Below are 13,058 nucleotides of genomic sequence, written 5' to 3' on the forward strand. Positions count from 1 at the left end.
TGTGGTAAGTAAAAAATAGAGTAAAGTTTATTACCAAACATTTGTCTAAATGTAACTGGGAGTTACTGTATGGTGGTGTGACCATAGTACGCGCGTGACCTAAGATCTCAAAAAAATTGTAAGATTTCGAGAATCTGATATCACCAATAAAACGTAAAATTACTCGGACAGGGGATTCTCTCTGAAATTTGATGTGAAATTATTAAAATATTGACGACAGATCGGCATATTTTGCAGACATTTGCATCCGTTCCGAAAAATCTTACTGATAACGGTCTGGAAATCTTCATTTTTAGAGCAGATATCCTTAGAAATTGTTAGTAAAAAGTGGTACCAACTGATTGTATGAGATATTACCTACATTTTTACGGATCGCATTTAAAAAATAAATAGGCTGTAAACCCTCGTGCGCAATCACCTAAAATTGTATTGAATTATAATAATATAGTAGGAGAATTCAGGAATCGATCAGAACATTTGTGTCCGCTCAAGTTTTGTTTGTGTGTTTATTTTGGAGGACCACCCCCCCCCCTCCCTAATTTTTTTGTTAATTGAAAACAAAAATTGTGCTATAGAGGGACCAACAAAAGGTGACCTGACCCCCCCCCCCCCCCCCCCCCCCCCCCCCCCCAACGGTACGAAATATCGATAGAACAATTTTTCAAAAATTTGGGAGAAAAAAAAAGTGCTCTTATATTAAAAAATCTATGAAACAAATTCAGAAGTTTACATATCAAAATATGAGATGTATGCACACCAACAAAAATACACTTGTATTTCGATGTCATGGGCCCTTTAATAGGCTCCAATTGCTGTACATCTTGGATCACATATCTTTTTCACACGTGCACTCATGACCACATTCGATCCGACACTATTGTGATGCTTTTCTCCTACAACAATAATACCAATCCTGGGTATCTTATTCTGATGACAATTCCGTAAATGTTCCTTACATTAACCCTGCCAGTTAAACTCTTTTGGTACGGTACCTGAAAAGGATAAAAAGAGCTAACTAATTGCATTGTCATTTAACTTGCAAGTAAAGTACATCAAATTTCACTTGGTGGTCCAGTTACCCAAAACATATCGCTAAAAAAGCTTTAATTCTCCATTCTCTTCTACCTATTTGCTCGTATATCTTGAGCAAGTAATGGAAGGGGAATAGAAAGGAGATACATTGTGAATATTTTTACCAGTAGGATAATTCAAAAGTAAGGCAATTGCCAGTAGACCTAGACTGTTTATGATACAGATACCACTCGAGGACACCATTTTATACAAGAAGTTTCAGAGTCAGAGGTGTGGTGTTTTAGTACGAACAGGGAATAAGTCAAAAAAGTTTAAACTTGTTCTTTAGCTTTTTTATGCAAATTGTTATGCTATTTTAGATTATGATGTGTTAACCTATTTCCAGACATCGATATGTCTTTGCACTTCAAACATACTTTTGTTCAAAGAAATGTCTTCGAAATGTGCCGACATCCAAATAAACTACCACTAAATGATGTCCAGTAATTTTTATGAGTTTAAAGACCATGCAGCTCCCGCCACTCGGTAGTATTTTTAAATACATGACTTTTGTAAGAACGGATTAATCTATTTCATTTAAGCCGCGTTTCTTTCTTTGAAAAAGGTCCTTTCCAGGATGCTAGCCCTCTAGGCCTAGAAAGTGGGGCAATCCCAGATTCGAGTTTGACAGCTTTTAGTGAGTACGACGCCTATCACGGTCCTTCTCGAGGACGGTTAAACATGGCTAAAGTCGGAGCCCTGACTGGAGGATGGTCTGCCAAAACAAACAATTTGAACCAGTGGATTCAGGTCAGTCTCTATTCCTGAATTTCATTCTTGTTTGTTTGAAACCTCACTCCATAAAGCTTCTCAAGCTCATAAAGGGTATCTCTCCGTCACAACACGAAACCTGTCTCACCTCATTACTCGCTCAGCCAAGAGATTACAAGATCAAATATTCCTTTAAATATTAATTCCTTCCGAAAACACTGACAGACTGGAAATCTGTTCAACTATCTATATCTAGCATTCAATCCCGACGTATTCAGGGCTCATGACCAACAACATTTTCAATTATGCATGTATTTATTTAGTATTTTATGCACACACCCAGTCCGAGCGCTGAACCGTATTACTACAGGTACATATTTACAAATCGACATAAATACTTCCGATTAAGCATGCAAGAATAAGCCATCCCGCAATTGAAACACGTGACCAATCAACATCTACATTCTATTGAAGAACTTTTTTAAGGAATTGAATTAAATTAAATAAACAGAAAATATCAAAAAAATCCGAAAAATTCCCCCTCTCCCCCTACAAAAAAGAAGAAGACAAAAAAGGAAGAACAAGGTTCGACTGCCGAAAATCTCAAAACAATGTTTTAGAGCAGGCGACAGAATAAAATGAGGCTCATTCCATTCCATTGCTTAATGTTAACTATTGCTATTTTTCATGAGGAATTGACGAGGGAACTCACGTATGATTATTATACAGGTCTCTACAACAAGTTTGGTTTATGTATATATACAAACATCGTTTTTACTTTTTCCATTTTCGATATCATTATCATTCATATCTCAGGTTGATCTTTTAGCTACGTACAGCATCGTAGGAATGGCAACGCAAGGTCGTCAGGATTATTCCCAGTGGGTAACCAGCTTCAAGATTGCCTGCAGTATGGATAGTGTTACCTTTGATACAGTGAAAGACCCCACTAACACCGACAACGACAACGTAGGTACCAATTTACTCACCCTTCGACCCTAATCAGTTAATTGGTCGATTACCAGTCACGTGTGATTCGTTTATTAACCCTTTTTTCATTTCTTTTGTTTCTTTCAAATTATCGTGCAATACATTCCAATACCATCTCCACCGATGATGCCTTTCTTAGCAGTTACCTCTTTTTGAAATTACATGTTGTTCTATTTTCAAGTAAATGATCTAGCGTGTTTTCCTCAGATCTTTGCCGGCAATAGTGACCGAAACACCGTGGTTTACAATCGCTTTCCCTCGCCAATGTTGTGCCGATATGTTCGCCTTTTACCTAACACCTGGCATGGTCATATTTCTCTTCGTATGGAGCTCTTTGGAGAACTTTTTGGTGAGTTTCAGGTTTAAACTGAGCCTCCTTCATTCAAACAAAATAAAGGGTAGAATGTGATGTAGTATATATATATATATATATATATATATATAAGATGAGTTAGTTTATCAGGATGACGGACCCGCGGGCTCTTGCCCGCGGAAACACCCATAAATTTCGGGGGGGGGGGTTCACGGGTTTACTGAGTAAAGAATACAAATGCCCAGGTTCCGAAATGCTTTAGAATGAAAACCCTTATTTACTTGATAAAATTTATCATTATCTCAATGGAAATATTAAAAAACGAAAAAAAATCCCAGAACAGCAATTTTCTTTTTGATGGTTTATGGACTGATGTGGATGACGCATTGTTATGTATATCATCCTATTATGCCCGATGTTGTGTCATATGTGATAATGCAGTATAAGTATTGTTTTCTATGAAGAAATTGGTATAGAGGTTGTAAAGAGAACCTTTTGGAAGACCACTTTTGAATGAGCCATCCTGTACATGTGTAATTGATTAAATGATATAAGAAATGAATATATGAAAAAATTAATAAATAGTTAGATATGTAAAAGAGTAAATAGATGAATAAATGAATAAACAAGTAAATATTTCCCATTAAACTCCAGTATCAACTGAAGCATCAACAACCTTGAAAACATCAAGTGAAGGAACTGTCGCTGTGAACTTACCGACTGTCAAAACAACGCCCCCACCGCCTCAAGGTAAACCTCGTATACCGTGCGTCCCAAAAAAAAGAGCTATACACTTTTGAAATGGCCGCCGAATTAATAACAAATATATAATTCGTGGGAAAAAGTTGTATATGTATGGAAAGCTCATAAACTCAACTTTCATATGACACCAAAAAGTCCGAAAATAATTCATGCTTGGGTGAGCACTACTCACTTTTGTAAAGGGTATGAAAATTAAGTTGCGCAGGAATTAGCCATCCAATTTTTGAGAGGTAAATCCTTTGGAGCTTACAAAATTGGGGGTGATATGATACATTCATGATTTATTGAGTGAATTTCATGGTTTATTAAACCAAACTTTTATGCATGAGTGAACAGGAATTGCATATTTTATTGTAGCATTGTAACTTTCCTTGGTAGACTCAGTGGTATGTTCATGGGAGTCAGGATGGGTGATGGTACATGTTGTAATTTCCATGTTACAAACTGTTATTTTTTTCATCTGTGACTTTGAATAAAAACCTTCACCCCACATATCAGTTACCAGTTACCTGAAGAATAAGTAACCGACATCTTGGACATTCCTTTTTTAACAAACCGTATTTGAATAATCAATTTACATAATCAATGAGATGTTAAACTAATCTTACAATAATTGAAATGTGGGGTGAAGGTTTTTATTCAAAGTTTGTAACATGGCAATTACAACCTGTACCATCACCCCATCCTGACTCCCATGAACATACCAATGAGTCTACCAGGGAAAGTTACAATGCTACAATAAAAAATGCAATTCCTGTTCACTCATGCATACAAGTTTGGTTTAATAAACCATGGAATTCACTCAGTAAATCATGAATGTATCATATCACCCTCAATTTTGTAAGCTCCAAAGGATTTACCTCTCACAAATTGGAAGGCTAAGAATCATATATAAGTTTTATTCGGCAGCCATCTCAAAAGTGTATAGTTTTTTGGGGGACGCACGGTATTATCGTTCCCGACAATAAAATGGATAGATGAGTGAAAGCGCAAATTAAAGAGAAAACATGTTCGGAGGGGGGGGGGGGGTGGGAAGTTCATGGTTAACAGAGTAAAGAATATAACTGATCAGATTATGAAATGCTTTAGAATTAAAAAAAAACATTATTAACTTTAATCATTAAATCATTGGAAATATCAACAAATGAGAAGAAGAAAAAATCCCAGAACAGCCATTTTCTCTTTGTTTGTTAACGAACTAATTTGGACTACATAATGTTATGTATATCTTACTATTATACCCGATGTTGTGTCACTATGCGATAATGTGGTCTAATTATTATTTTCTATAATGAAATTGGTATGGAGGTTGCTACAGGTATAGACCAGTTTGGGTCATGCGATTGCATTGTGAAGGAAACGTTGTGGAATCAATCAGAAAAGCTTGATCATCTAGCATATAAGTATTGGTGTGTACTGCAAGGTTCTCGAATCATCAAAATGATAAGAAATTTGACCCAGTCTTGGTAAAGTCACAAGCACTGTACACAGAAAGATGTATATGGGACAACGCGATATCTACCCAGGCCTGATAGATATGATAATTTACCAAATATATCAATTAGTAGGCGGTTTCCCGGCAAGATTTGTATCATCACGTATTAGTCAAAACATATTCTTTCACATGATTGGTAATAAAAGCTTCCATTTAATTTTTTGAGAGGGGGCGTTTCCAAAACTGGTCTATACCTTTGACAGAACTTCATGGAAGACTACTTTAAAAAAAAAAAAACATCCTGTACATGTATAATTATCTGAATTGATTAAATGATATACGAAATGAATATATTAAAAACTTAATAACTAATTTAATATGTAAAAGAGTATATAGATGAATAAATGAATAAATATTTAAGTCTTTCATATTAAACTCCAGCATCAACTGAAGCATCAACAACCTTGAAGACATTAAGTGAAGGAGCTGTCGCTGTGAACCCACCGACTGCCAAAACAACGCCCCCACCGCCTCAAGGTAAACCTCGTATATTATCGTTCCCCGAAATGAAATGGATATATTAGTGAAAGCGACATTAAAGAGAAGGGAATTGCCATCACATTTGGCCTTAGCGTTCATCAACTGCTTCTGAAGATATTGGATGAACATCCTTCCTATAAAACCTTCTGATAGACCACTTAAGAGATAGTTCTTGTACAATCGAACCTGAATATGCACAGATCTTTCACACTTGTATGGAGAATTCTAACTTTGTGCTTTTTAGAATATTCCCTACTCAAGTGGAGGAGGTTCGTCATGCATGTTTGACCTCATGAAAAATACTTCCGCTTGTGCATCATAGATTGCACCTTCGGTAATGATTGCCGAACTTTCAGGAACCCGTTTCCAGCATTCGTTTCGATTGGTTTTACAGTTTTGTATTCACGACCTTTAATCTGTACATGCGTAAACTTTATTTCTGAATGATGTCACCCTGCCATTTGATAGCTATAATTATGTACCAAAACATATTTTGTACATATAAAGTATATCTGAACAATTTGTTGCGAATTTGAAACGGGAATAGAAATCGCTTTATAACTGAGTAGTCAAAATATCAAGTCTTCCTGAAGTCAACCATATTTTATTCAAATATATGCCTATTAGGAATAAAGTAATATTTGTCATGATGGCTACTGCTATATTGCGGTTGAGTCCTATACATTATCAATCTTTTGTCTATGAATCTACAGGTCTCTTGCGTGTTTTTGCGGATATGAACATGGTAGAAACTGTAGGTTATGGAATTTTGATCTTCGTGATTTTCTATTTCACATTTACCATGCTGGCTCTCCTAATTCGCTGCATTGTCCTTCACAAAAGAAGAGGTAAGCGAAATAGCAAACGATTTGATTTGACAACTTGATTAATTGAATCTTGGCATAGACAGCTAATTAAATATTGTTTTTCCCGATCCATGTCGATTTTTCCTCTTCTTAAGTTTTGAAGATAAAACAAGAATTAAAGGTATTACAAAGTTTTGGTATGGGGTCATGAATTTGGTTCAAATGAAAATATTGGAAGCATATGCAATAATCAATGATCGTTGTCGCGGTTGAAATCGACTCTTAAGTGATGAAATTGTAAATAATAAACTCTTTATGTTGTATAGAGCCCTCTCAAGACCGATATTACTTTAGATCTAAAACAATGTTTCTTGACTACGATCGACCGATTCGCTATTCCCGTTTAGAAATTGTATATCAGAACTGCATATTCTGAGATTTTCATGGTTACAGCTACCAAGGTTACAGCTATTTGAAATAATTGAAATTTACCGGGAGCACCGGTAAATTTTTTATTATTCAATTTCTCGAAAGCAGCAGGGGCTAAATTTGCAAGTGTTTATAATACATCCACAGGGGCATCCAAATATATCAACATTTTAAAGAATTACTAAAGTCAAATTTTCAAAATTTCCCAAAACTTTGCATTACCTTTAAGGTCAATCAAAACTTTGGTGGAATGGTTTCTATTTAAAATGAAAGTACTCACACAATCATCTTATTTATTAAGTCCTGAACTTCGTTCATACCAACTTAAGTAAAGGCGATTTAACATGATTGCAATATACATGTACTTTCAACAAATCGACTAAATGGAAGTTCAATAGCTCCCTCTATCACCGTTTGAAGCGTGCGAACATTACAATGACGTTTTACGTAATCCGAAAGTGATTTCTGTCGCATAAACAATGGGGTATTGCAATTGCTCTTAGGTTGTTTTGTCAAATGTCATTACGATCATGTTATCATTAAATGTATTATTGGTTGTTAATGCTCAGTCATCCATAATCACATTTTGATGAGCAGCCTATTCAATATTATCAAAGAAGTTACTATAAATGTTGATACTGTTGTGATACATTTCAACAATTTCACTTGGTTTTTGTGAGATATAAGAGCTTGAATATTTGTGTACTTTATAATGACTCGTGCACTGTCTCTTACTCTCACTAATTTTATTTCTTTCTCTTTCTCTTTCTCTCTCTCTCTCTCTCCCTCTCTCTTCCACCTTCCCCTATCTGAAACCAGACCAAGCACGCCCTCGTCAGTTGTATGAGCTAGTAGGAATCTCCTACTGATGACTCGAGTACCCCACCAACGATGAAAAGAGAAATGACGTCTAATTTTTACTTCGCAATAGATGCCATTTTTCCATGAGTGAATGGCAAAGCCGAATTGGGAGGGCTATTTTTCTCCCTAATTTTCCCCATTTGATTCTATGAAACTGCCAGACGCCCAACATTTTGTTTTCCTCTGTCTTTGGAGAGGGAGATTATCTATAATTATGTTGTACGAAAAGTCAATGACATGAGAATTTGCATGTTTGTACTGCAGGAAATTTGTTTTTATTTATATTAAAGCCTATCTGCACTAGTTTGGCCTAAAGGAATAGACCTCCCGGCATAGTCAATGTCAGATACAACTCTTTCTAGGTTTAGAAGGTTATCTAAAACGTACCTACTTGAAAGACTGACATAGTTTTTATTTGCCTCTTAGTAATTTCTTATTCTGAAATGCTTTTCGACCACTAAGGACCTACTCGTCAGTGTGTTTTCTGTGTATGGGCGTGTGTGCGTGTGTGTGTGTGAGAGAGAGTATTTGTATGTTCTATATTCTGTAGCTTAGTATTTTCATCCATTGTATAATCATACGTAACATTCTTTTTACTGTAAATGTATGTATTTTGTTGACTATAGGGCCCCGCTCACAAGCTTAGTTTCTAAAGGGGTCCTAAAACCATTCAGTTTATGATGTAATCAAGTTAGAATATGTTGATTGATGTACTATTATCAGTCTCTTTTTTATGTAACAGATTATATCATGCTTTGTGTGGTTTTGAATAAAATGAACTGAACTGAACTGATCTCATCAAAACAGCTCTCAATTAACATAAGTAAAAGGGGACCATGGGGGCACAAATGGTCAATGATTAATTATTGCTTTCTATATGGAGGGCGCAAGTGGTTATAAATAGTGCAGTGGGGCTTTAAGGGATAACTTATTGTATTGAAACCATAGAGATAATTTTGGTAACTCGTTATTAAGTGTATTTACCTAAGTGTGTAAATTATGATGTCAACAGACAATGTCATTGTCATCAGCACATATCACAAATGAAAATAAAGGTGTTGTATTGGTTAATTAAATAATAATATTGGAAAAGCAAGGTGCCTAGTATTGACCCTTGCGGAACTTCACATTTGCTAGGCAAGAAATTTGAAAAAACATCACTATACACTACATATTGTTTTCTGTTAGATAAATAGCCCTAAAAACATGACAGGGCATCTTCCGAATTCCATAACAGTGAAGTTTTTTTAAAGTAAAATTTGGTGGTCAAGCGTATCCAACGCTTTTGATAAGTCCATAAATACTCCTATTACATTTTCTTAATTGGCCATAGCATTCGTTATTTTATCATATAATTGTACTAAAGCTTGGTAGGTTGAATGTCTTTTTTTGAAACCATATTTGTTTAGATTTAGGAAATGAAAAGTATTTAAAACTTATAGATCCTATTGTAAATATTATTTTCTAGGATTTTGGATATACTGGGACGAATACAAATAGGCCTGTAATTATTTATTTCGTGAGGATTTTCAATTTTAAAAACAGGATTTACCTTAGCTAATTTTAAGGACTCGGGACACTTTCCGGTATTAATTGATAGATTAAAAATGTGAGTTAAAGGAAAAGTGATAAGGTGTATAATGTGTTTAAAAACGAAAGTACTAATTCTAGCGTGACCTTGTAATCTACTTAATTTAATTTTTTTTGTTATTTCGGTTATTTGGATAAGGGGGATTAAAAGACAATGATGAATTTGAAAGTTCAGGAAGAAATGTAGTAAATTTTCGTTCGGTGTATCAAATTTATCTGACAAATAAGATCCTATCTTTACAAATGAGAATTAAAGGTATCGGTTATATCTTCAGACTTTATAACTGTATCCTTTATTGTAAAATTTCCATTGGGTATTTTTTTGTTTTCTTTCTAATCAAATGATTTATAATCTCCCAGGTAAATTTCATATTTGATTTCACTCTATTACGTTTGTCGAAATAGTACATTTTAGAGAGTTTCGAATGATGTTCGTTCATTTAATTTGGTATGTTTTTATATTTTTTGTTATGAATAGTAGACTTTATTTTGATAAGCCTTGTGCAGTTTATTCCTTGTGTGTATCGATCGTAGAATCCATGGAATTTTACAACGCTTATTTTTCTTGTTAGCTGATACTAGAGGGAAATTTTTGTTATAATATATCTGTAATGTTTTATTAATTTTGTTGTATGCCATATCTGCATTTGATTCCTCAAAGACATTCAACCATTCTTTGTTGGTAGATCACTTTTGAATGATACACTATATTGGGGTGTTTCTTTTCTGTATGTTTGATTTAGCAGACTTTCTCATTGAAATGTCATTATTACTTATCACAAACATTGGCAAATGATCAGATATATCAGAAGTTATTAATCCAGTGGTCATATTTTCTATGAGGGTCAAAGATCGACCATCAATTCTAGTTGGTTTATTTATATGTGGATAACAATTATTAGAATAATTAATATAAAGAAGTGTATCCTAGTATCTACTATTAGATAACAGGTCAATATTTAAGTCACCGATTAAATATAAGTGTTACCTTCTCCAGTAAGAGTATGAAAGAATTTATCCAGATCTTCACAAAATAAATTTGTATGACTATCAGATTAATTCAACGATCATATTTTTGTTGTTTGGATTAATGATATTTATAAATAATGATTCATTTTGTTTTAACGATAGTTCTTTTCGGATTTTAAATTGTAAATGCTCATTGACATAAAATGCGACACCACCTCCTCTTATTTCTTCAAGATCTATTTAAGGTATGTAGCAATGTGTGCAAAAAAAAATCAACAAAAATCAACAACAAAAAAAAAAAAAAACCTTGTAATATTTATGGACACACTTCAGAAAAATGACACCCCTCAAATTCTCTCCAATATGTGAAACAAAAATAATAAATTCCATAGTTATCCCACAAGATGAGCTAGCTCTTATCACCTACCAAAAACAAGAACGATATTTGTGAATTACACCAAACAAGCATTGCTTCCAAGAAGTTTCGTTTTTCATTTCCGGTAACTAATAAATAATTTCGCATTGCAAGATTAAAAAAAACAAAAACCAATGTCAAGGATATTTCCATGCTCATTTTCTGTTATATCATTACGCTTCTATCATTGTGATTATCTTGTAATTGTTCATATTATGTGGAAAATGAAATAGATTTTCTCTGCATTGAGCGACTACTATACTATATTATATTATATACCTCACCTAAGAAATCCAGCCATCTGATTGGTCGAAATTGCAGTCATGGTTTTAGCCATTCCCGTAAATAAACGAAAAATGCCACGCTCATGTAATAGTTCGAGGCTAAAATTCAAGTTACCGGGAATAGTTCAGTCTTGCTTAAAAACTGGTTTGAGCGATCGCGGATACCATACGTGTACGTGTGCGAAGAATTGGTCGCTGGACAGCAAGAATACCAAAAGGGTAGGCCCTACGTGAATGAATTGGTCTTATTATTAGCCGTAGATCTAGGTCTAGATATAGATTGTGATTGTATTGCTTGCGATAACGGTGATTCACGTCTTGAAGATTGTATAATGCAAGTGTTTGAATTCATTTGATGGATGAAAAGTTGAATTCTACGCCGTTTTGTGCGTCATTGCAGCGCTGAATTTGGTGTGTTTGTCGCTAATTTCTGACAAATTTAGATAGCTTTCCTGATGGTATTTCATGCAAAATTTCTGTTATATTGATAAGCACTGATTCTTGTCCTTACCTTTGACTTGTTTCTTGCCTGTTATAGTCATTTAATAGAATAATTACTGGAATTCTGAGCACATTACAGTAACACAAAAAATCGAGCCCGTTCATAGTCCCACACACGTATGTGTATGTAACTTGTGCCTTACACTGCTTAGTCAGTTAGTCTTCTGTCTCGATAGCGTAAACAAACTTGATTATCATGATTGGTAAGTCGTTCATGTATTCTATGACCCTTTTCGGTATATAAAAGTATTAATGACTGCTTTAATTATCGAGACATAGTTGTTTTTATACGCTCTCGGGAAGGTTACAATCGAGCTATTGCCCTCGGTAAAGCAGTCATTAATACCATACTATAATATGTCCATTTAAGGAGAAATAATTAAAAGTATCTGTCGCTTCTATTTTATGAGTGTGGAATGATCTGCTTTGGTCACTAGACGAACCCGGTCCAGTGCGGAATACAGGATCTAGCATTGGTATTGAACCCTTCAAGGTCTATATGAGTACAAGTGTACACACAAAAAAACGGAACTAAGTATGGTGAGTCAAAATCGTAGCTAATTCATTTAGTCGAGAGAATTATTTTACACATTTGGTGAATACACCACCTTTCTCTTAGTGAAATTGTACACACATGATATTTAAAATGATTATGTGACCCGATTATTTTCTCGATGAGTCTTTTTACTCATTAAAGTACATGTAATATAATATTGGATGAGTATTCTCCAGCTTTATTGACCGAATGAGTAAAAATATTCACAAGTATGTAGAGTGGCTTTTTGCTCCCTAATATGTCACAAACACTTTATTCGTTGGATGAGTAAACAAAAAAGAAAACCTCAGTCTCTTCGAAGCTGTACTCGTCTTAGGAGCTATCTTACTCTTTGCATGCGTGTAAATATTTCGCTGATGAATATTCGTACGCGTTCGTGATTATACATTTCCTTAAAATGTTGTGTAGAGGTATTAATGGGCAAACATGTTTAAAATAAATGTTCAATCAAATGTATAATTTGATCATTGTTCATTCTTTGTATGTAAAGTCATTATTTCTCACATAGTATTTTTCACAACAAAATTCTCTTTCGGCGTATATTAGAGTCTGTAATATTATAAAAATACAGCAAAGAAGAAAAAAGAAAACAAAAAGCGTATTTTATCGTACAATAAATACGTAGTTCATGCTTACAGCTTTTGTTGTTTCGATAAACATCATTCCTGGTGATTATTCCATGTGTTGGTGCCTTTGTTTTTCCATTGTAAGATCACAGAGGTGCCTTGAACAATTATCCTGGTTGATAGACCTCGTTCCTTTCGGAGATTGTAGGCCTCGTTAGCTAAGATGCCGCGTCGTTGTTTCAGGACAGGCGGTAGGTCC

The sequence above is a fragment of the Strongylocentrotus purpuratus genome, unplaced genomic scaffold (genome assembly GCF_000002235.5).
Source record: "Strongylocentrotus purpuratus isolate Spur 01 unplaced genomic scaffold, Spur_5.0 spur5_scaffold_2, whole genome shotgun sequence".
Taxonomy (NCBI): Eukaryota; Metazoa; Echinodermata; class Echinoidea; order Camarodonta; family Strongylocentrotidae; genus Strongylocentrotus; species Strongylocentrotus purpuratus.